The following is a 23,528-nucleotide window of genomic DNA, read 5'->3' on the forward strand; positions in this document are numbered from 1 at the left end:
ATTCTTCTGGTATAGAGATGGGCCCTTTAGGGGCTGACAGGGGGGATGAGATGATGGGGGTAAAGTTAGCACTGAACCTATCTGCCAGGATGTTGGCAATATCAGTTGGTTCTGTATATTTAGTGCCATTGTGCTGTAACTCATAGCAAATCTGAATGGTGCCATTGAGATTCTTGACATAGCTATAGAATGCTTTGTGGTTGTCTTTAGAGTCAGTGGCGTTTTGTTTTCATAACTAGCTTTGGAGGATTTTATGAGGGATCTCAGCTTCTTACTGAGGCTGACCAGGGAGTTTCTCCAATCATGGGATTTTACTCTTGCAAAAAAAAAAAAAAGTTTCTTCTGCTGTAGAGTTTGTTTATGGCAAGGGACCACCAGATTAGCTTCCTTTTCTTGAAGGATAGCATATTGGTTCTGTTAAGGATTGCACGATCCATGCACTCGTAAGTTGATTTGTGTAGGATTCAGCAGTCATACCTCTATTGTCCGTCAGCATGGGTGTCGTGAAGTTTGCCCCTTCTGTCTTAAGAAGCGTGAAGTTGGCTTTGGAGAAATTTTTTACTGTGGTTTCCCTAATGGGGGGTGGGATGTGTATGTCTAGGCTGATTAGCTTGTGGTCTCATCTGACCAACGAGGAATTGACCTCTGGTGTGGAACACCGGTTTCCCATGTTGGTAATGACCAGGTCTAGGATATTGCTGCCCCTGGTGGGGGTGTGAATAAGCTGATCCAAGGCATTGGAATTTATGAATTCTAGAAAACGCTGAGCAAAAGAGTTGGTACATGAGTAGTTTTCCCAGTTAATGGTGGGGTAGTTGAAATCGCCCATTATTAGGGTGTTTAGTTGTACCCTAATACTTTCCAGTGTATCAAGAAATGAGGAGTGGGAATCCTGGGGCATGGTGGAGGTCTATGTGTCAACATTCTCAGGACCTGGAAACAATAATTCTTATCATTCCATTACTAAGGGCAGAGTTCCTTTGGTGGTCAGAGGCCTGCAGCCACAACAAGGGACGCTCTCTCACTCTACCCCTTGCCGCCCAAAGCCTAAAAGACACCTCAGACTGTGCATGGGGGGCGGGGCTCACATGGCAGGGCAGTGCATTAAGGGCAAATGGGACCCAAAGCAGATGCACCTGCATATCAATCAAAAAGAAATGTTAGCTGTACAGAATGCTCTGACAGCTTTCAAAGGCCTTGTTCTTCCAGGACAACTATTGATAAAGACAGACAACACCACAGTTATATGGTACATAAACAAGCAAGGGGGAACACATTCCTACCCACTCTGCAGACTAGCCATGACTCTGTGGAACACAGCCTTGAGTAACCAAGTGCACCTACTAGCTCAATTCCTGCCAGGCAAACTAAATTCACTGGCAGATGACTTAAGCAGAAATCTCATGGACCCACACAAATGGAAACTGGAACCCAAAACATTAAAACATTTGGGGAACAGATGGGGGACCTGTTTGCTTCCCTTCAGAACTATCAATTGAAAAAATACTGCACCAGGACTCCCCACAGCCAAGCTTGGAAGGTGGATGCCCTGCCCTTTTCCTGGGAAAGCCTCTCTGTCTATGCCTTTCCCCCTCTGCCTCTCTTCTTGAAGGTTCTACTAAAGATCAAACAGGACAAGCAATGGACAATCCTGATTACACCAGACTGGCCATACCAACACTGGTATTCTCTTTTGCACAGTCTGACAGTGCTACAACCATGGCACCTGCCTCAGACCCCTTCCCTGCTGTCCCAGCAGGGGGGCCAAATTCTGCACCCTCAGCTTCAGACCCCGAACCTTGCAGCCTGGCTGATCCCCTGAACTCGCCTCTAGCAACCCTCAGTAAGCAGGTGCTGGATGTCATTCTTGAGGCAAGGACGCCTAGTACTAGAAAATCCTATTCTGTAAAGTGGAAAAGATGCTGTTCCTAGAGCCAGTCTCAAGGGATGGCCACAACTGTGCCTAGCTTACCTCTTATACTAGATTACTTAACAGAAATGTTCCACAAGGGCCTATCCTTCTCTTCAATTAAGATTCATGCCTCTGCCGTCTTTGCTCATTGTAATACTGAGCCACCCCTCTTCTGTCATCCTCTGGTAAAACAGTTCCTTAGAGGGGCCAAAAATTTAAGACCCCCCCCCCCCCAGGAGAGTTCCCACTCCAGCTTAGGACCTTAACTTTGTATTGATAAAATTTACACCCCCCCCCCCTTTGAACCGGCTGCTACAGCAGAGTTGAAATTCTGCTCATGGAAAACCACTTTACCTAGCCATCACTTCAGGAAGAAGAGTGCCTGAACTGCAGGCCCTTATGGCAGTGGAACCCTTCATTATCTTCCATGCGGACAGGATTTCCCTCAGGACTAACTCATCTTTTATGCCCAAGGTGGTGTCTAGTGTTGCTTTAAACCATTCCATTCATTTCCCAACTTTTTTCCCTAATCCTCAAAATAAAGGGGAAAGGATACTGCATTTTCTAGACGTGCACAGACGGATCCTATTTGGACAGGACTAAGCCTCTCAGAAAATCTGACCAGCTGCTAGTCAGCTTTGCTGTAGGGGCAGAGGGGAAGGCCATTTCAAAGCAAACCATATCTAAATGGATAACCACTGTATCCATTTCTGCTACAAGCACTATGGAAAGCCTACCCCACAGGGGATAAGAACACATTCCAATAGGGCTACATCTACCTCTACTGCATTTTTCAGAGGCGTCCCTAACAGGGACATCCTCTAAGCTGCAACCTGGAGCTCTGTACATACTTTCACCAGTCATTACCACTTGCCTATCTTTTCTAAATCCAGAGCTGGATTTGCCACAGCAGTGTCACAGGGCCTGATTGCCAGGCCTAATGCTTCATAATCTACCTCCACCCTTCCTTAGCTTTGGGAATCGACCCAAATGTGATGACTGCAACAGTGAAACATGAAGAATGTAGTACAGTTGTGTACACTTACCATACATGTAGATGTCGGTGTATTCACTGTTGCAGTCCTGGTTGCCCTCCCTCCAGCCCCCCTGATTGTCTTTGCTTTCAACTATCCTTTTTGGTTTGGCATATCTTATACTATGTGTATTTGCTTTTTGCTGGGGGTGTTCCACACCATATAATTGCTTCATATTTTGGGGGCACCTGACATCTGGGGCAAGAAAAACTGGTGTAATGGCATCGGCTGCATGTTTTATACCCCTGACGTCATGGAAGAAGCGACCGCATCCAATGCAGAAATCCCAAGACTCTGGTATTCAGGCCGGTTGAGGGCTACCTGCAGGCAGATAACCCAAATGTGATGACTGCAGCAGTGAATACACTCTTAACATCTACACTTTTGGTAAGTGTACACAACTGTACTTTCTCTCTTCTGGTGGTGTTGGTCAAGGGCAGTTTATCACAGACTTCCTCACACTCTGGATTTGCAGTCACAATCTCAGGGGTGACTGATACATCCTGTTTTGGTGCATCTACAACTAACTGTCTGGACGATTGAATCTTGACTCCATTTTGGGTTTTATGAAAATGCACAGCTGGTATTTAAAGGATGCCAGAAAACATGATATTAGAAGATCGTATGTTTACAAATGGATTAGATTTTCTAAGTGGTGCCTAAGTTGTAACAGATTGTCCCTCAAGATTAACATCACTCAGGTCTTGAAATATTTGTGCAAGCTAATTCTGGGTGGCTTATGTGCTTCCGTTAAAATGCATGTAATGATTATCTCTGTTCCTCTGCCAGTGGATTCCTGTCTTTTTTTTCTCTTGGTAAAACAGTTTATGAAAGGAGAATTGCATGTGAGACCCCCTTGCAAGCAAATCACTTTTTTGCGCGATCTCTACTATGTTCTGGAAAAACTGACCTCGCAACCTTTCAAAACCTGCCGCTCAGCCTGATTTGAAGTTCTTAACTTGGGAAACTATTTTGCTTATTGCTTAGTAATTCCTCTTTCATGTGGAAAGTCGTCTCAATTCACCCTCAATTAATCTGTTAATCTCCCTACGTTCTTCCCAGAACCCAAGAATAAGGGAGAAAAAGATGCTACTTATCTTGGATGTGTATCAGCAGCTCGGGTACTACCTTGACATAATAGGAAGGTTGAAAGGCTTATTTCCTACACAAGGGCAAAGAAGAATTGAGCTCTGTCTAAGCAAACCGTTACATGTTGCTTGTCCTCTGGTATTTTTTGTTAAAACCACCATGACAAGGCGAATCCATGCAAGGTAAAGGCACATTCCACCAGAGCCTTTTTCCTCTTCAGTGGCTTTTTGGAAAGGACTGGACTCCAGAAGTATTCTATACGCAGCAACTTAATCCTCTGTCCATACTTTTTATGAAGCACTACAAGCTGGAAGCTTTTTCTAAATCTAGAGCAGGCTTCTGTGGAGCAATTATCCTCCAGGGGCTCTTGTAACCTTACCCTTCTTTCTTCCAGGTTGAAGAAGCTATGAGAATCTAACCCATCAGGATAGACTGTATCCCTAATTGTAAACAAATAGCTATTCATACTTTACACCTCCTTACTCTCCCTTCTTCAGTCAGTTTCTGTCCCCCAGCTTTCTGTCTAAATATACAATAAGCTTGTTTTCTCTCTCTTCGTACTACAGTTTCTGTTTGTATTATATTAACTTACCTTTAATTTCTCTATAAACTGGCTAATATTTCTCTGTCTAGTAAATCATTGTCCTGTAACTTGCATCTGTTCCATGCCAATGGTGTCTAATTTGGTGTAATTATTTCAACTGTAGTTGTGGTTTGTATTAGTTTTAAAATTGTTCTTAAAATCTTTTGTAATACTTTGGAGCTTTTCTCCCCGGGTCTCCACTGGAAATAGGCTCCTACCCAGTCTTTCCCAGTAATCAAATGTCCGTACGTAAGTAAATACCTGTAAGGCAGTGTGCTTGTTGAACATACAGATACTAACAGTAGATGAAATGTCAGTACGTAAGTAAATACCTGTAAGGCAGTGTGCTTGTTGAACATACAGATACTAACAGTAGATGAAATGTCAGTACGTAAGTAAATACCTGTAAGGCAGTGTGCTTGTTGAACATACAGATACTAACAGTAGACGAAATGTCAGTACGTAAGTAAATACCTGTAAGGCAGTTTGCTTGTTGAACATACAGATACTAACAGTAGACGAAATGTCCGTACGTAAGTAAATACCTGTAAGGCAGTGTGCTTGTTGAACATACAGATACTAACAGTAGATGAAATGTCAGTACGTAAGTAAATACCTGTAAGGCAGTGTGCTTGTTGAACATACCGATACTAACTAGACGAAATGTCAGTACGTAAGTAAATACCTGTAAGGCAGTGTGCTTGTTGAACATACCGATACTAACAGTAGACGAAATGTCAGTACGTAAGTAAATACCTGTAAGGCAGTGTGCTTGTTGAACATACAGATACTAACAGTAGACGAAATGTCAGTACGTAAGTAAATACCTGTAAGGCAGTGTGCTTGTTGAACATACCGATACTAACAGTAGACGAAATGTCCGTACGTAAGTAAATACCTGTAAGGCAGTGTGCTTGTTGAACATACAGATACTAACAGTAGACGAAATGTCAGTACGTAAGTAAATACCTGTAAGGCAGTGTGCTTGTTGAACATACAGATACTAACAGTAGACTAAATGTCAGTACGTAAGTAAATACCTGTAAGGCAGTGTGCTTGTTGAACATACCGATACTAACAGTAGATGTTTGTACAATATGCTGCCTTACCAAGAGCACCCACAATCCACCCCCCCTTTTTTTTTTTTTTTGTGGGTGGAGTTTGAAACTGTAGGTATTTGCAAGCTTGTGTTTTCATCTTCTCTTCCTTCTGGACCCTAGAAAACTGAAAAGCAGTCCCTGTAGTCTTAGGTGATTAGTTCATCACACCCATAGGGGGTAGCTCTGAGACTTGGTAAGACAGTGTGTTCTATGGGTATCTGCTGTTTTAGGCAAGTAGGACTTGTGCAACTGTACATGTTCTTCATGTTGATCACTGCTGTAGTAGCCTTAGCTGTAGGGAATATATTCTAACAAGGATAGAATGGCTGCCAGCATCCAAAGACTCAAGGCACCTCCATGTGCCCAAACTGTTAGGTAGCCCAAGCTGAGCTGACTAAAAGACAAATTTGGGTGCCAAGCCATTCAAAGATTTACTGCTGCTGAAGAGTTGATAGATAGGTACTAGGCTAATGGCCCTAGGGCCTATATAAGTTTAGACAAAAAGGTACCCTGGCTTTCGCCACCCAAGAAAATTATTTTCCTGTACCCCTGGCGAGCAAAGCCACAGAAGTGATCCCTAGGGTGAATTTCCTGTCTTCCAGCCAATCATCAAGATTTTTCTTGACGAGTGCTAATGAGGAGCTTTGTTTGATATAGATAGGTAGTTTGTTCCAGTGTATGGGGAAGTCTCTGGGACAGGAATCTAACCCTCCAGCATGTTTTGTTTATTGTGGTAACAAGGTTTAGGTCCCTAGAGCGTGTAGCTCGGAGGGATTGGGATTTCTTTGTGGAGCATGTTCAACAGCTCTGGGTTTGACTTAGCTTTGTATGTTGGGCAGCGATAGTCTCTGAGTAGGCGATATGTGACTGAGTGTAAAGCTGGAGTTGAGACGGTCTGCGTAAGGCATCTGTTTGAGGCCAGTAATCCTCTTTGTGAGGTATTTCTGAGGCCTTTCCAGTTGTAGATGTCTTGTGAGATACATACCAAAAGGGGCGCTGTACTCTATAATTGGTCTAATGAGTGACAAGTAGAGGGGAGCAGTGACTTTTTTTTTTTTTTTTTTTTTCCTGGATGAGAAACCATTTGTGATGAGGTGTGCCACGTAGAAGGATTTCCTGACTACTGTGGTGATGGGACACAGGTGGACAGAAGTCTTTCCTTTGATAATCACAAGGTCTCATCATATTTTCAGTGTTAAGTAGACTACCGCCTATATGGTAGTTCATGGGTAGAGAGTTTTTACCAAAGGGGATGACCATGCACTTTTTGGCGTTGAGCTTGAGGCCATGGCTTTGACACCAGGCGTCTGTCTTAGTGAGACCCTTTTGTAGGATGTCCACATCGTTAGGAGTTTTGATTATGGCTCCTAGTTTGCAGTCCTCTGCGAACTTCATTAGCCAAAGACCTTCTGTGTTAGCCTGTACTTCAAAGAAGTAGATGCCAAACAGAGGACCCAGGACTGAACCCTGTGGTACTCCACTTGTCACTGGTCTGAAGTCTGATTTGGAGTCTGCTACTTTCACAATGTGGGTTCTGTCAGTGAGCCAGTTGGCAATCCATCTTGTGGCACAGGGATTTATACCTAGTTTAGTGAGTTTATCTAGAATTCCAGAATGGGGGATGGTGTTGAAAGCCTTGGCGAGATCAAGATAGGCTGTGTGAACCACCTTACCCTTGTCTATGGCTTTGAATGCTTCAAAAAAGTCTATCAGGTTTAGAAGACATGTTCTGCCTTTTGCAAACCCAAACTGGGTGGGGTCCAGAGTTTGGAGATTACCAATGTGATTGTTTAAGTTCCATGGCCTTGCAGACCAGGCTCTTTAGGCTAATGGGGCAGTAGTTCCTGGGGTCCGTGGTGGCTCTCCCTTTGTGGAGTGGGATAACGTCGCTGTGCGCCATTCAGTGGGCACAAAGCCTGAGGTGAGGCTATGATTGAACATGGTATTTAGGTGGGGTGCCAGTTCGTTCTGTAGTTCATGCAGAACGCAGCCTGGGATGTTGTCGGGTCCCATAGATGCTGGGTTCTTAGCTTTGGAGAGTATGTTTTTTACCTGTGCAGCCGTGATTACAAGAACTTTGCATTTAGGTAAAGGTAGCACTGAACCTGTCTGCCAGGATGTTGACCATATCTGTTGGTTCTGTATATTTAATGCCATTGTGCTGTAACTCAGAGCAGATCTGAGTGTTGCCATTGAGATTCTTGACATAGCTATAGAACGCTTTGTGGTAGTCTTTAGAATTGGTGGCGATTTTGTTTTTGTAGCTAGCTTTGGATGATTTTATGAGGGATCTCCGCTTCTTTCTGAGGCTGACCAGGGAGTTCCTCCAATCATGGGATTTTACTCTTTTTTGCAACAGTTTCTTCTGTTGTAGAGTTTGCTTATGGCAGGGGACCACCAGATTGGCTTCCTTTTTTTGGAGGATAGCATCTTGGTTCCGTTAGGGATAGCACGATCCATGAACTCGTGTAAGTGCTTATAAAGTGCATTTGTGTAGGATTCAACAGGCGTACCTCTACTGTCCATCTGTATTGGTGTTGTGAAGTTTGCCACTTCTGTCTTATGAAGCGTGAAGTTGGCTTTGGAGAAATTTTTTACGGTGGTTTCCCTACTGGGGGTGGCAGCGGGATGTGGATGTCTAGGGTGATTTAGCTTGTGGTCGGATCTGACCAACAAGGAATTGACCTCTGGTGTGGAACACTGGTCCCGCATGTTGGTAATAACCAGGTCTAGGATATTGCTGCCCCTGGTGGGGGTGTGGATAAGTTGTTCCAAGGCATTGAAATTTATGAATTCCAGAAAACGTTGAGCAAAAGAGTTGGTACACGAGTAGTTTTCCCAGTTAATGGTGGGGTAGTTGAAATCTTCCATTATTGGGATGTTGAGTTGTACCCTAATATTTTCCAGTGTATCAAGAAATGAGGAGTGGGAATCCTGGGGTATTTGGATTGCGGTCCTGCCCAGAGTTAGTTGCACTTGGATAATCTCAGATGCATTATGCTGAGCAACTAGCCTGGATGTGTGGCTATCCTTAATGAATATGGACACGCCTCCGCCTTTAGTGTTTTGGTCCAGGTTAGGTGGCCGAAAGGTGTGGTATGAATTATAGCCTGGTAATGCAGGGGTGCTCTCTGGAGCCTTGAACCCGGTCTCTGTCACTGCACAGATGTCTATGCATTTTGAGGTTTAGAGTTCTAACATGGAGTGTGCTGCTCGGAGCTGCTCGGAGTCTTTCGAGGACCAACAGTCTACTTGTGCCGTTCCTTTGCAGGCCAGATAAGTTCTTTTTAACTTCCATTTAATAATTTTGCATAATATTTATACTTTTCTCTTCAGGAAAGTTTTTTAAAGCTACGAGTGTGTGTTTTTAATGGACTGTGATGTGACTGTACTGTAGTTTTAAACAAACCAAGAAGAAACTTTGCACTGTGGATGTTCACTTCCTACATTATGTTATGCACTTAGTTTACTTACTAAAAATTGAACTGTAAAATATAACTTCAAAATAATCCAATAGAAAATAGTAGGTAATCCACAGCTGAGTTAAAAATGGAATATTATCCTGTATTAAAACACACAAACAAGCGATCTTAGTTGAGCATATTGACAAGCATTAAAAACCTTCATTATTTATGTGTAATCAGGTTGTTTGGAGCAAGGGAGTAGTTACAGAGGGTGGTTCTGTTAAGAGCAATAAAAGCATTAAAATCATTCCTTTAGCCAAGTCCCCCCCCAATCCGAGATTGTGCTACCTAAAAGTGAAACTTAAAAGCTGGAGACAAATTACAATCCAAGACCAGTTTATTAACACTTTGTATAGGCTAATCAACTAGTCCAAAACTTTGAGAAACAGACTACCTAAAAAATGACTGACTAACAAAAAGATATACCAGAATAAATATTAATAAATGTACAACTTTTAACAAAGATCGCTTTTGTATTAAACAAATACTTAATCAGGTTTGTGCCAAAAATCATAATCTGAATGAACATGTGTACAACTGAAAAACTAAATAAGATGAGAACATGAAAATAAATGCTAAGCTGGAAATACAGTGCTAAATGTTAAAAATAAAGCACGAAGGCCACGGGGATCTGTTAGTGCGGCATCTAACTAAGAAAACAGTTTGCGTGTGTAAGACTGCACTCGAGTAATGGCAACCTTTAAAGCAGAAAAAAAAGAAAAGGGGAAAAAAAAGTATTCCATTTTTAACTCCGCTGTGGATTACCTACTATTTTCCATTGGATTATTTTGTAGCATGTATTTTAAAGTTATATTTTACAGTTCACCTTTTAGTAAGTGAACTAAGTGCATTACATTTAAGAAGTGAACATCACACCCTCCACACTGCAGAGTTTATTCTTGGTTTGTTTTGTAGTATTGTTGCATACCGGGTTTTTCTGAGACTGAGGGGTACCACAAATTTCTGTTTTTGTACTTATAAACAAAAGAACTTTTTTTGTTTAAAAGTTATCTAAAGTACCTGAAAACCATTTTGTTTCTGTGGAGAAATTGTTTATTTTAATTTCTGACACAAGCATAGTGTTTTAACATGCTTTATACTGTGCTTGTCTGGGGGGGGGAGGTGACTGACTTTTTATTTTGACTGGCATTTGCTGCTTTTTTTCCCGTGGGAAAGAGAAATCATTTTTGGTCCTTCTCCCAGCCACAAAAAGAAAAAGTTAAGCAAACAGCCTTTGCCATCACAGCAGACTAGCAATTTGCATCAAAGACATACCGATGCACTCATAATTTCTTTTGTTTGCCATAGTTACTGTAGTAAATTTTGTTTGGTTATATTACAGTTGAGCTGGGGGTTTTAGCCTATGTTTTATGTTGTATTAGTGTTTTTAAAGGTTTCTGTTTTGCATAGCATAATTAATTTTCTTTATGGAGAAATTTTAGTGTTAGATATATGTGGTACTCTGCATGCATGACTATTTTTTTAGTTACATAGAACAGGGGTAAATGACCATGCAAGTGGTCTGTCACAAAGAAAACAAACCTGTTCTCCTAGAGGTTTTTGTGACCCAATTTTTTTAAACCAACCTAATTTCACAGAATGTGACCGAGGGTGACTTATGCATCTAATGTATATTCCTTCGTTATTTGTGTGTGTGCTTGCCTTTTCTTAGATGGTGGCTAATTTCTAAAAGCCGCCTTAAAGGGGTTAAGAAGGCAGCTCTTTTCCCTGGGACTTGTACTTCATGTTGACATCCAGTGCTACTTTTCTGTGAAGCATTCTGGCTTGCAGAATTAAAGAAGGGGGTTAACAGTACAAGATATGTTATCAGAGATTTTGCTGCATGTGCCAGTATCTTCAGAGGTGTGATATCAATTTTTTTGTAAGAGAAGTTCTGGAATATTTGTTTTCCTTTCTTCTGTGTCAAGCTTTTTAGAGAGTGTTTTCAATGATCCTTAAATTAAAATATTAAGTCAGGTGATGTACATGGAATTGGTTAACAACATGTTTATTTTTATCTCCGTAAAGTATTGACTGTTATTGTAGTATATGAATATTATATTAATTTTGTTACCGGTTTGTAGAATGGAAGTGCTGATGCATACAGAAGAACGACACAGCTGTGAAGCTGCAAGATGCCCAATTCCGGGTCTGCCAAAGTGGGTCAGTTAGACAGTTCTGACCGAGACAGGACTATGGTGGAAAAGGCATTTAGAAGAAAAAGAAGTGAGTATGGTTACAAAAGTAGAGAATGTTGCTAAAGTTAACGTGATACTCTTGGTCAGTGGTTTGTGCATTTTGTTAGAGGTCTTTGATAGGAAGTGAATATTATTCACGGTACAGATTAGCCTTCAGAAGTGTATACTGTGCCATTTTCAGCATCTTTGCTCTTTGTAGTTGGAAATTATTTTGAGACGTGAGGAATTATGGAAAAGGTATTTTCTGTTACGTTCACAGCTTTTACCAGTATACTGTACTGTAGATGTTCAGAACTACAAACATTGGTGCTTGTTCATTGTGTTTCACCATTGCAGTAATTACGCCTTAGGATTTTGTAATGTGGAAGCCCTTGGCTAACCTGAATACCAGAGATTTTAATGCCCTCTTCATGGCCTGGTGGATGCCCTCTTCTCCAGTGTCAGAGTATAAGGGTTGTCTGCCGGCACCATATTTTCAGATGTTCATGCTTTTGGTGCCAGTTATACTTCAGTGTTGTCAGTTGGCCTGAAGCCACAACTTTCAACAGCAAAGAGAAGTTCCCCATTGAGGAGCTCCTTTGTCTTAGTCTTTAAGTTTTATTAGATGTCAGTTGCCAAGTTGAATGTTTATGTAGAGTGTTAGAAAACAAATCCCTGGAGACTTACACACACTGTCTTTTTTGCCATGCGCATCTCTACTCAGAGTGCTTGTTTTAATTCCAGAATGATTTAGGCTTAGAGGACCGTCCTTAGAAAAATAGGTACTTGCGTATTATCACAACCAGATTTTCGCGGTTGCAAAATTCACATGCTGCAAAGAAAACCGGTGCAGGAAACACCATAAGGTGTTATTTTAACTCCTTACTGATGAGAAATCAGTTTGGCTTACATTCAGGAAGAGAAATCATCCTGCAAGCCGTCTTCCTGTTTTGCGTGCATTACACATGCTCGCTTCACTTGGCCGGGAGGAAGGAATGCTGAAGAAAAACATGGACATATGAAATTCAAATTATTAGTCTAATTCCTTTGGACTGCCCAAAAAACTTTACATTACAAATTGCTCCTGTTCCTAAAAGTAACGTAAAGTTTTGGGGCAGTCCGGAGGAATTAGAATAACATTTTGAATTATAATTAGGTCTGCCGTATCTTCATGCATAGTTGGTATTTCTTCATGATAAGAATATCAGAAATTGCCTGTTCGGCTGTTTAGGGAAACACTTCCATTCGAGTTTTCATGCGGCATCTTCCCCCAACAATCCAAATCCTACAGTGGGTGCAAGTAAACCGGTGAGAGAAACAGCATCCGAGCTTGTATTTAATTCACCATCCAAAGTGGAGCATTACACACTCTTAGGCACTCCTATTACACACACTTAAGAACCCAACCGACAGGACAATGGCAGAAATTTCAACTCAAGTGTGCGTCTGCAATGCACGCAAGACAGGGAGAGGGTTTCTCAGATTGTCCCTGTTCCTAAAAGTAATGTAAAGTTTTTGGGCAGTTGGAAGGAAGTGCAATAACAGTTAGTATTTCTTGCACTCTATTCTGTGGAGGTATGTGGATCTCGAATCTGGTTATGATAATACGCAAGTACCTAAGCATATTATGACAAGGAAAAGTATCATCAGTGACATTCTTACACTGTGGTATCCGTTGGTCAGGTTGAACCAGGCTTTTCTCACAAGGAAGAAGCATCCAAAGACAAACTGATACCAGTTGGCAGTTGCCACTGTCCATCAGTCCACCTAGGGTCATGATCATCAAAAGAGAGACTCTTTTTCAGCCCACTCCATGTCCGTGTGGACTGAAGGACTCTGGGGATTGAATGGGTCTGGGCTCGCTGTGTACATCCTGGCTTCTGGCTTTCATTCCACCTCCGCTTTTAAAGGAGGGCAGTATCCTCAGAGTTTTAGAGGAACTCTCAGTTGACTGATTGCAAACTGTGGCCACCCATCATCGGCCTAAGTCAACAATATCAGACACCACTCCTCAGTCCCTTCCTAAGACCAGACAAAAGAGCGTTGCTCTCAGCTTGTCTTAGTCCAGGCATTTTGGGTCCCAGTTGTTCCAGGCCTACCTGCAGAACCTTGTTAAACCAGCTAAGGATCTCCTTGATTTCAGGCAGCTCAGCCCTGGTAGGCCCTGTGCTACAGGACCCCCCCCCCCCTTTGGAAAAAGAAAGTAGAATTCCCCACCTGAGACTTCTGAGGATGCGTTTGCATACGTTGACCCAATTTCTTCTGGGTCATATGCTGTCACTTGTGTGATTAAAAACTTTGCCTCAGCTTCACCACCTGAGTATTTTAGCTTTGAAGGTTTCTTCAAAGATGAAGGATTTTTCATTTGAAAAAAAAAAAAATTTCTTGAATAGAGTTTCTAGCAAATTTATCTAATGTTCTGTAATAATCTTTGTATTCAGTGATTTGAAATGTTATGTAATAATCTGCAAATAATTTCTGTACATGCATTTATATGTTAACCATTTTATGTTTATCTTTTTGTTAATTTTTGTTAATCTTTTCAAGTGGAGCTGATCTCCCCGGACCTCCACTGAAAATGGACATGTAAAATAAAAATAAATAAATTTGTGAAGCTCCAGATTATCCCTGTCTAAGGAGAGAAGAGTCTACCTGAGCATAAACCTCTAGCCATTCCTCCACTATTAGAGGTTGTGGATTTATTATTTGACTCTTCCCTGCAGCCTGACTCCCAACCAACCACCTACCTGCCTCTAGATTCCGGACTGTTTTTATAAGATTCTGGATTTTCATAAACACCTTTTCAGGAACCCAGTTGCGGGGCATGAGTGGTCTCCTCCTGTCCGAAGGGAACCAAAGGCAGTGTCTCTAGAAATCCCTTGCCAAATGAGAGACTGTGGAACCCTAGATTGGCAAGAAAGCATACACTTCTGTTACCCTTGCTATGAGAGCTCTGAATTGTCAAATTCCAAGAAATTCTGTTCAACCAAATTAAAGAAAATGTAGCAGGGTTGAAGATGGAGCTAAATGGAAGAAATTCCATCTCCCAGGTAGCCAAACATTCCTTGCATTGTGGCTTTGATACTTTGAAGGAATCCAGCTGAGTAAGTTATTAGAAATCCTGCCTTCTTAAAAGAGCAGCATCTTCCAGAGGAGCATGTTGCGTCAGAAATCCTAGATGCACCTTTAGACTTTCTTTTCGGATCCAAGGCCCAAGCTATGAAAAAAAATGGAGAATAAGGCTAAAGTATTTAAGAACGTCGGGAACCAGCTGCAGATGCAGCGTCTGAGGTTTATTAGGAATTGCCAAGCCCTGGTCCTTTCCTGCTTCACATGTCAGCGGAAAGAGGACTATGGGAGACTGACCACACAGACAACAAAAGACATGACATGTAGACAAAGGCCTAGTGGGCCCTGCCCAGGGGCCCTGAGATCAATGCCTAGCACACCCTGACTCTAGGAGTCCAGGAGGAAGCAGCTATGACTCAGCTGGCCCATCACTGCCCCCCTGTTCCTAAAACTAGGAGGAAGACCTTTCTCTATTCTTGGAAAGTTGGGTGATTATTTACTCAGGATAAGTGGGTCCTTCTAATATTAAGAGAAGTCTGCAAGCTGCAGTTTTCTTATCCTCCAAATCCAAACTACATTCTGTCTCTCCCAAATGAAAACTCAGACTCAGGCCTAAATCAAAATTATTCTTCAGCAGGGCTCCATAGAAGCAGCCTCCCCCAAAGAAGGGCTTCATAGAAGCAGCCCCCCCCAGAAGAACACTAAACAAATTTCTCGTAGTCCCCCAAATTCAAAACCTCACCCTCCAGAAACTCATGCCAGTGCTTTCTCCTCAGACCTTTGATGGTCACCTCACATCTAAAAGATGCCTACTTCCACATTTACATAGCAGGGCAGCAGAGGAAGTACCTACATTTCAGGGCAGGTGGGAAAGCCTTCCAACTGTCTATACTGCTCCCAGGGTATTTTCAGAATGACTGGCTCCAGTAGTGGCACATTGCATGGCAAATGGCATGCAAATTTACTCCTGTTTTGACAACTGCGTTATTCAATTTTCACCTGTAAGATAGCCTGTTATGGTGTTCATGGCGTCTTAATCCCGGTTACCAAACTGCACATGAGGCAAATACAGCAGTGCCAAGATGCTTCTGTAAATTGCCCTCCGCTCCTTTAGACTGATGGGCTTTGAGTAGTGTTGTGCCCCCCTTTCTTTATACTTGAATGATTACTGAGTGAGCGTTTTTGGAAAGGTCTGAGGGTTTTTGGAAAGGTCTGAGGAATACCTGTCAGCCTAGGATGACATGCTCGACAAGCCACGATGCTTCACTAGGGACTGCTTGCACCTGTCACCCCTGAGCTTTCGGATATTGGCAAAGGCTCTTGCCACCCCCATAGTGCCTTTTTTAGGCAAGGCTCAAAAGACAAACCCACCTCCATAGGTATCGCAAGGGATAAGAAACTAAGAGTAATACTACTCAACGCCAGAAGTCTAAACCTCAAGATGCACGCACTCGAAACTCTCCTTAGCATGGTGAACATAGATATCTGTGCAGTAACAGAAACCTGGTTCAAGGCTCCCGAGAGCACCCCAGCACTACCAGGTTATACCTCATACCATGCTTTTCGGCCCCAAAACTTGGAACGAACCACAAAAGGAGGGGGAGTATCAATATTAGTCAAAGATACCCACACCTCCAGGTTGGTGGCACAGCACAAAGCATCAGAGACTATCCATGTGCAACTAGCAGTGGGTAAAACTGCCTTCCAGTTTATAGCCTGCTACAGACCACCCTCCAAAACCCAGGAACCCCACTCTGCCTTCCTGAGAACACTGGAAAATATGAAGGTCTCTCCATACACCATTAAATTGGGTGACTTCAACTACCCAAACATAGACTGGGAGCATTACTCTAGCTCCAACACCCTAGCCCAAAGGTTCCTAGAATTTATAAACTCAAATGCTATGGAACAACTTGTTACCACTCCCACAAGAGGGGAAAACATACTGGACCTGATCATCACCAACATGGGGGCTCTATGCTCCAGACGAGAAGTGTATCCCTCACTGGTAAGATCAGACCATAGACTAATCTCACTGGATATTCACATCCCGACCCCACCCCCTGCCCAGAAAACCACAGTGAAAAACTTCTCTAAAGCAAATTTCACACTCCTCAAAACCGAGGTGGAATCCTTCAAAGCCCCCTGGCCTGTGGAAAATACGGCCCAGACTGCAGAATCCTTTATAAACGCATTCTATGAACACCTTCAGGAATGCATGTATCATGCAATCCCAAATAAAACCAAGACCCAATCCTCCAAAGGCAGGCGTCGTGTCTGGTGGACCCCAGCCATAAACAAACTATACAATAGAAGGAGGAAGCTGTATATAACTAAAAATACACCGAGGAACCGCACAATAGCGTATTTAATAACACAAAAAAATAAATAAAAACAGTGGTGAGCGCTTTCGCAAAACTAATTGCTTCATCAGACAAGAAAATAAAACACTCCATTGCTTATATACAGATGGCACCATTGACTCAATCACTGATGTCATAGGTCAATTAAGGCATTAAAGCTATATAAAACTTATAAATGTAGAAAAGGCTACATACAGAAAAAACTGCATATAAAAGACGCATATAAAAACTGCATGTAAATGCATATAAAAACTGCATATAGAAACTGCATACAAAAACTATATACAAGACTGTTGGTAAAAGATCTAAGTAATGTGCATAGATATAAACTCCATAAATGCTGTAGCTATGAAAAGCATGGATAAAAATAAAAGGCTAAAAATCTGGATCTAGTCATAAAATCTATCTACAAAATGTATGTATAACTAAAAGTAGTCTATGTCTGTAAAATATGAATAAATATAAGTGTAATGGGTGGATGAGGTGCCTAAAATTAAACATGTTTGAGGCGTCTTCCTTTCAGGAAAGGAACCAAGGAAGTAGAGCCATTAAGGCCTGGATATTTATCTGCATTCAATTTAATGATCCATCTCTGTTCACAGCTTTCAGTAAAATTTTCTATATCCCCTCCTCTAATGTTTTTGTGTATGCGCTGTAGCACAAAAAACTTAAAAGAATGTGAATTATCTGTATTAATAATATGCTGGGCGAGTGCATTAGTGGGTTTCTTATTTTTGACATCACGAAGATGTCCTAGAATTCTGTCTTTAAGAAATCTATTCGTTTTACCCACATAAAACACTGGACATTTCTGACAAAAACAATAATAGACAACATCAGTGCTCTTGCAATCCGCATAAGTATTAAGCTGTAACTGAAAATGCTTGGTGGGGTGGACATAGGTATTTATACTGTAAATATAGGGGCAGGGACTGCATGACTTGCAAGGAAAAGTGCCCTGACGTGAAGAAGGGATGGCATTCTTAGGCACAGCCTTGTTACATAACTGTTTCTTGAGTGACATATTGTTCTTGAAACTGAATAGTGGATCTTTTACAGGTGATAATCTGCAACTGTGGTACCTGTTGTAATAGGTGCCAATATTTCTTAATGACGTCAACATATTGGTTAACGTCACTCGCAAACTGTAACACTACTCTAAATTCATTATGTGGCCTAGAGTTTGTTAGGTGGATTATTACATGGAACTACCTCGTTGTTGTTAAAATAAGGTCTACATTTAGTTGAACTCATATGCCATGCATCAGATATAGTTTTATCAATTTCATCAGGTTGATATCCTCTAGCTATAAACTCAAATTTTAAATTATTTAATGCTAGTAGTGCATCCTCATCATCATCATGTAATCTTAATGTCCTGTAAACATGCCCTTTTAATACATTTCTTGGGATGTGCCTATGATGCATACTAGTTTTGTGTAGGTATGTGTTCTTTCTGGTTGGTTTGTGGAAGATTCTACTCTTAAAACAGTTAAATTCAGCTTTAGCTAGATGTACATCAAGGAAATCAATCTCGGCTGCAGATAGCCGGTATGTGAATTTTAAAAAATCAGTGGTGGTATGCAGATAATCAACAAAGGATGCAAAATCTAAACCATTGCCATTCCATAAAATAAAAACATCATCCACAAAACGTACATACCATAACACTTGATGTAAGAAAGGATTCAAACCGGAGAGTATATGTGTTTCTTCCCAGCAGACTAGCGCAAGGTTGGCGTAGCTATTTGCACAAGGAGTGCCTATAGCCACGCCAACCTGTTGCAGGAAAAATTTCTCTTCCAACATAACCTTGTTCTCTAATATAATTTCTAAGAGACTGCATATAAGTTGTATCTTACTATCTGAAAAACATCTATTTGTTGACAGGAAATTTCTAACCATTTCAATACCCCAAGTATTAGGGATACTGGTAAATAATGACTCAATGTCCATTGTAACCAATACAAAATCAGTGTCATTGGTAATAGTGTCCATCCTGTTATGTAACCTTTCAAGGAACATTCTAGTATCTCTTAGAATGGTATGACAATTCTCTAATAATCCATGTAGTGTACCTTCAACAAAGACGGATAAGGGCTCGGTGCCCCACCCAGCCCCTGACACTATGGGACGCATTGGTGGTGAGGCCAGGTCTTCATGTACCTTAGGTAAACCATAAATTCTAGGTATAGTGGGTTTGAGAACATTAAAATACTTAAATAATGGTTCGTCTATCAACCCAGTAATACGAAGATCGAACATAAGAAATGACACTTTATCAATAATAGCATTGACCATCATTTTAGAGACTGATTTATAAGTTTCATTGTTAAGTAAAAGTTTATACATTTGTTGTAGATACAGTTGTTTATCTAATAAAACAATACCTCCTCCTTTATCAGCCTGTTTAATAACTAATGACTGCAAATTCTTTAACTCTTGTAAGACTCTTTGTTCGTTATGAGTGAGATTACTAAAGTAATAGTCACTAGAATCATGCTCACCTATGTCCCTGAAGGATAGTTCACAGATATCTAGAAACTTTTGAACACCTGGTGGGGTATTTGGGATAAAACTACTAGGCTGCCTGTATACATTAGTCCTTGTTCCTGACTCATTAGGAAACATAGATTTCAATGATAAATTTCTGCCTAGTAGCTTTAAGTCTTTAATCATTTCTGTTACATTAGCTTTTTTTGCTGGTATAAAGGACAAACCTTTGTCTAATTAATTTGGTCAGTATTAAGTTCAAAAGAAGAAATGTTTATGACCAGACCTGTATCTAAGTTCTTCTCCTTTTGGGTGTTTGGCCTGCTCCCTCTTGCTGATTCAGCCTGGCTGGCTGTCCTCTGTATTCCATTTATAAGTTTTATATAGCTTTAATGCCTAAATTGACCTATGCCATCAGTGATTGAGTCAATGGTTCCATCTGTATATAAGCAATGGAGTGTTTTATTTTCTTGTCTGATGATGCAATTAGTTTTGCGAAAGCGCTCCCCACTGTTTTTATTTTTTTGTGTTATTAAAGATGCTATTGTGTGGTACCTCAGTGTATTTTTGGTTATATATAGTTCTGGTTTTGTGCACCGGGGTTTTACCTGAAGCCGTTTCTCTCTTTATACATATTTATTTTCTTTTATTCGGCACAAGGACACACGCATCGATGGAGGATATACCTGCTGAGATACCCCTTGATGGTCATCACCAACGTTTTCTGAGGATCCTGGAAGTACCAATTAATCCACTTTTAAATGTGGATTCACAGGCTTTTCAACAGGATGCAAATGGCACTCAAAATCTACCGGAATTTTTTTCACATTACAAGAACTTAGAGAATCTTATGTATAAATTCAAGAGACTGCAATGGCAGCACTTGCACCTGCAAGCCTCCCTGGAATCTAAAATCATCCCCCGAGGCCTGAGAGTGCTAAACATGCCCACCTATGGAAATACCTATCCGGTCCTTCTACGTAAATGGCAGGAACTGAACCTACAATTCAGTGCTAAGTACATGGAATTACTGCTTGAATTTTTTTTCTCCCTTAGAACTTGAGATTAAGACTGAAATAATTGCTTTGGAATCGATGAGAATTTCTCCAATGATTTTACTTTTCTTAAAATTAATGAACTACAAGAAAACATTTTAATATATGAGAAAAAATTGCAAGCAACAAAGTTATCCAAACTTAACAGGGAAAAACGGGACTTCGCAGCTAATAATGTATTTTCATGGCCAAAGGAACAGGTAAATAGACAAACTGCAGTTTCTAATGTGGCTAGAAATATGCACACTGTTTCTTTAACTGAACATTCTACTAGTTCAAATGAACACGCCCAACAGAAAACTGTTAAAAACAGCACTTCTGTTTTTTTCAGCTACAGAAGTTACTGATGCAGTAAGAGTTCACAACGTCGGCACCTTTATGCTTATCTCTCCTACTCTGACTAATAAACCAAATGGATGTTCATCGTGCATACAGCTGCAGTCATCACAGTTGGGTTATCCTGCCGTCGGGCACGTCCTCGGTTGGCCGAATTCCAAAGTCTAGGTCCGGCGTCTGTTGTCGTCGCTTCTTCCCTGACGTCATTGCGGCAGGGGTATAAAAGAGGCAGCCGACGCCATTTTCTCCAGTCTTTCTTGCCGCGCGGTGCCCGAAGCAGAAGCAGTTCGCAAGTGCCGGTCGGCCAGCTCCTGAGATTTACGAATAGTATTTCAGCCGAAGTCTTCTTTAAAGCTAAGTACCCCGTTGGGGAAACTTTTCTTGTTTCAGACCGATGTCAGGCAAAGTTAATAATTGCATTTCTTGTGGGAAGCAAATACCGCATAAGGATTTTCACTCTTACTGTATACCTTGCTTGGGGCCAGACCACGACGTCTCGGCCTGCCGTTTTTGCGCTAGGTTTAACAAGGGCACTATTAAGCGCCGGGCGGAGTTCGTCCTTCATTATTTTGGCAAAAAATTTAATTATGTCATCGGATGCACCGACGCCAGTTTTAGGCAAAAAACGCAAGGATAAGGACAGACATCCGAGGCCTGTACTGAGATCACGCTTAGGCCGACTACCGGTTCTCAGCGAGGCGCCTACGCAGCCCCTGACTACCGATGAAACTACTTTACCGGCGACTTCATTACCCAAAGTCGCAGGATCCCCAGTCTCCATTCCCACTGCAGATACCGACGCCACTCTTGGCGGGGAAACCGAAAATTTAGCGAGGCCTGCCATTTCTGAAGGCGTTTTCAGGCCTACCACCTCCTCTATTAAATTGTTCACTAAATCTAAAGCTGCAATGAAAATTAAAAAAACAGGGTCCTCAGACCCCCTCTCAAGGCCCCATGCCTAAGAAACAGATGCTTAAAATGGCTGAGGATTTGATTACTCTCATCAAGGGTTCTCAACCCCCCTCAGACAAAAGACCCAGGTTGGAGGAAGACTACCCTTCCTCAGACCAGGCTTCTATTATCTCAGACCATTCTGAGGACCAGGATTACGCCTATTCCCCATTTGAATACTCTGATGCTGAAGAGTCTATTCCCTCGGTCTCCCCCCCTGAGGACTACTCTTTTGGGGAAACCCTGCATACATTGAGAGAGCACTTCCACTGGGAAGGCCAAGATTACTCGGATTCCAAGAAAAGGCTCAGGGAATTTCTACTACTTCCCCAGCATAGGCCCCTGGCTATTCCTCCTGTCTTGGATATTTTGGATAATGTGTACGCAGAAGCCAGTCTTAATCCAGACTCATTACCTCCAGCCCCTGTTAAACCAGACCGATATTACCGGGTTCCTGATTCTCACCAGTTCCTTTATAAAAGCCATACTGCTGACCCAGAAACAATTTCACAGGGTCCCAAGGGGATTAAGGCCTCTACTGCTAAAAACCCTTTACCTTCAGAGAGAGATTCCAGAGCATTAGAAAGGTGGGGGGAAAAAGGTGTAAAAATCAGCCACTTTAACCATGAGGGCATTAAACTGTCAATTTCATATGTTAAAATACCAACAGTTCTTGCTATCTCAGCTGAAAAGCAAAATGACGCAAACAGAACAACCAGACTTGAAAGAGTTGCAGGATTTGTTGCATGGAGCAGAAAAAGTGGGGAAATGTACCTTGCAGTGTGGTTTTGATGCTTTAGAGGCCTCATGTAGAGCTGCTGTCACGGGGTCTGTCATACGTAGACATGCTTGGCTCAAAGAGCAAACTTTACCAGATCATGTCAAATCAAAGTTATTAGATGCACCACTACAAAAAGATGTATTGCTCGGTGTTAAAGCTGAGGAGGTACTAAAGAAAATGGAGGAAAAAGCGAAATCTATGCAAACGGTTAAAGATTTCTTGCAGGTGCAGCGTCCACGCTTCAGCATAAACTGGCCTTCAAAAAATTGGTCCTTTCCAGCCACGGTCAGACCCCAAAGGGGCAGATACCACGCCCAAGGGGTAGAGGACAACCTCAAGGATCTTACGAGCTAGACAGTGGTAAACACAAGCCACAAGAGGTGGAGAAGATAGACCACAGTCATTTAGAAAACGGACGCAATGACTTCCCCTATGCCTGCCAAGCAAAGCTATAATGGCAGCACCTTTGGGCGGAAAACTGGCCTTATTTTCAAAAAACTGGCACATTGTTACAAAGGACAAATGGATTCTGGATATTATAGACAGAGGCTACAGGTTCCACTTTCACACCCTTCCAAAAATGAGAGGCATGCCAAACCTGCCACAAAATCAATGGGCAGAGGCACAAAGGCAAATTACCGCTCTCATGGATATGACAGCAATTCAAGAGGTACCTGCAAAAGAACAAGGTCAAGGTTTTTATTCAAGGCTATTTCTGGTACCAAGGAAGGACAAAGATTGGAGACCCATCTTAGACCTATCTATTCTAAACTCATATCTAGAGGTACCAAAATTCAAGATGCTCACATTACAGCAGCTTCTTCCCATGCTGGGCAAGGAGTCTTGGCTGGTTACGTTGGACCTCAAGGAGGCATACCTGCATGTCCCTATCAGACAAGATTGCAGAAGATGCCTCAGATTTCTTGCAGGTTTAACCCATTACCAAATCTCTGCATTGCCCTTTGGCTTATCTACTGCGCCCAGAGTGTTTACGAAATGCCTGGCATCAGTAATTGCCTTCTGCAGACAACGAAGAATCCAAATCTACCCATATCTGGACGACTGCCTGATCCAAGCAGACAGCAAGGACATTCTATCGCAACATCTGGCGTTTGTAATAA

The 23,528-nt window shown here is 41.8% G+C and overlaps 1 protein-coding gene across 2 annotated transcripts in view; it reads left to right on the forward strand.

Annotated features, from left to right (window-relative positions):
• Positions 1–23,528, forward strand: part of ANKRD12 (ankyrin repeat domain 12) — a 1,254,496-nt gene that overhangs the window by 75,030 nt on the left and 1,155,938 nt on the right. For both annotated transcript variants that reach the window (XM_044066536.1, XM_044066537.1), the window contains exon 2: positions 11,267–11,408. The gene's annotated coding sequence lies outside the window, so the exon portion shown is untranslated. The remainder of the gene's footprint in view (positions 1–11,266; positions 11,409–23,528) is intronic.

Source organism: Protopterus annectens, chromosome 3.part1 (genome assembly GCF_019279795.1).
Source record: "Protopterus annectens isolate FY-2018-M chromosome 3.part1, PAN1.0, whole genome shotgun sequence".
Taxonomy (NCBI): Eukaryota; Metazoa; Chordata; order Ceratodontiformes; family Protopteridae; genus Protopterus; species Protopterus annectens.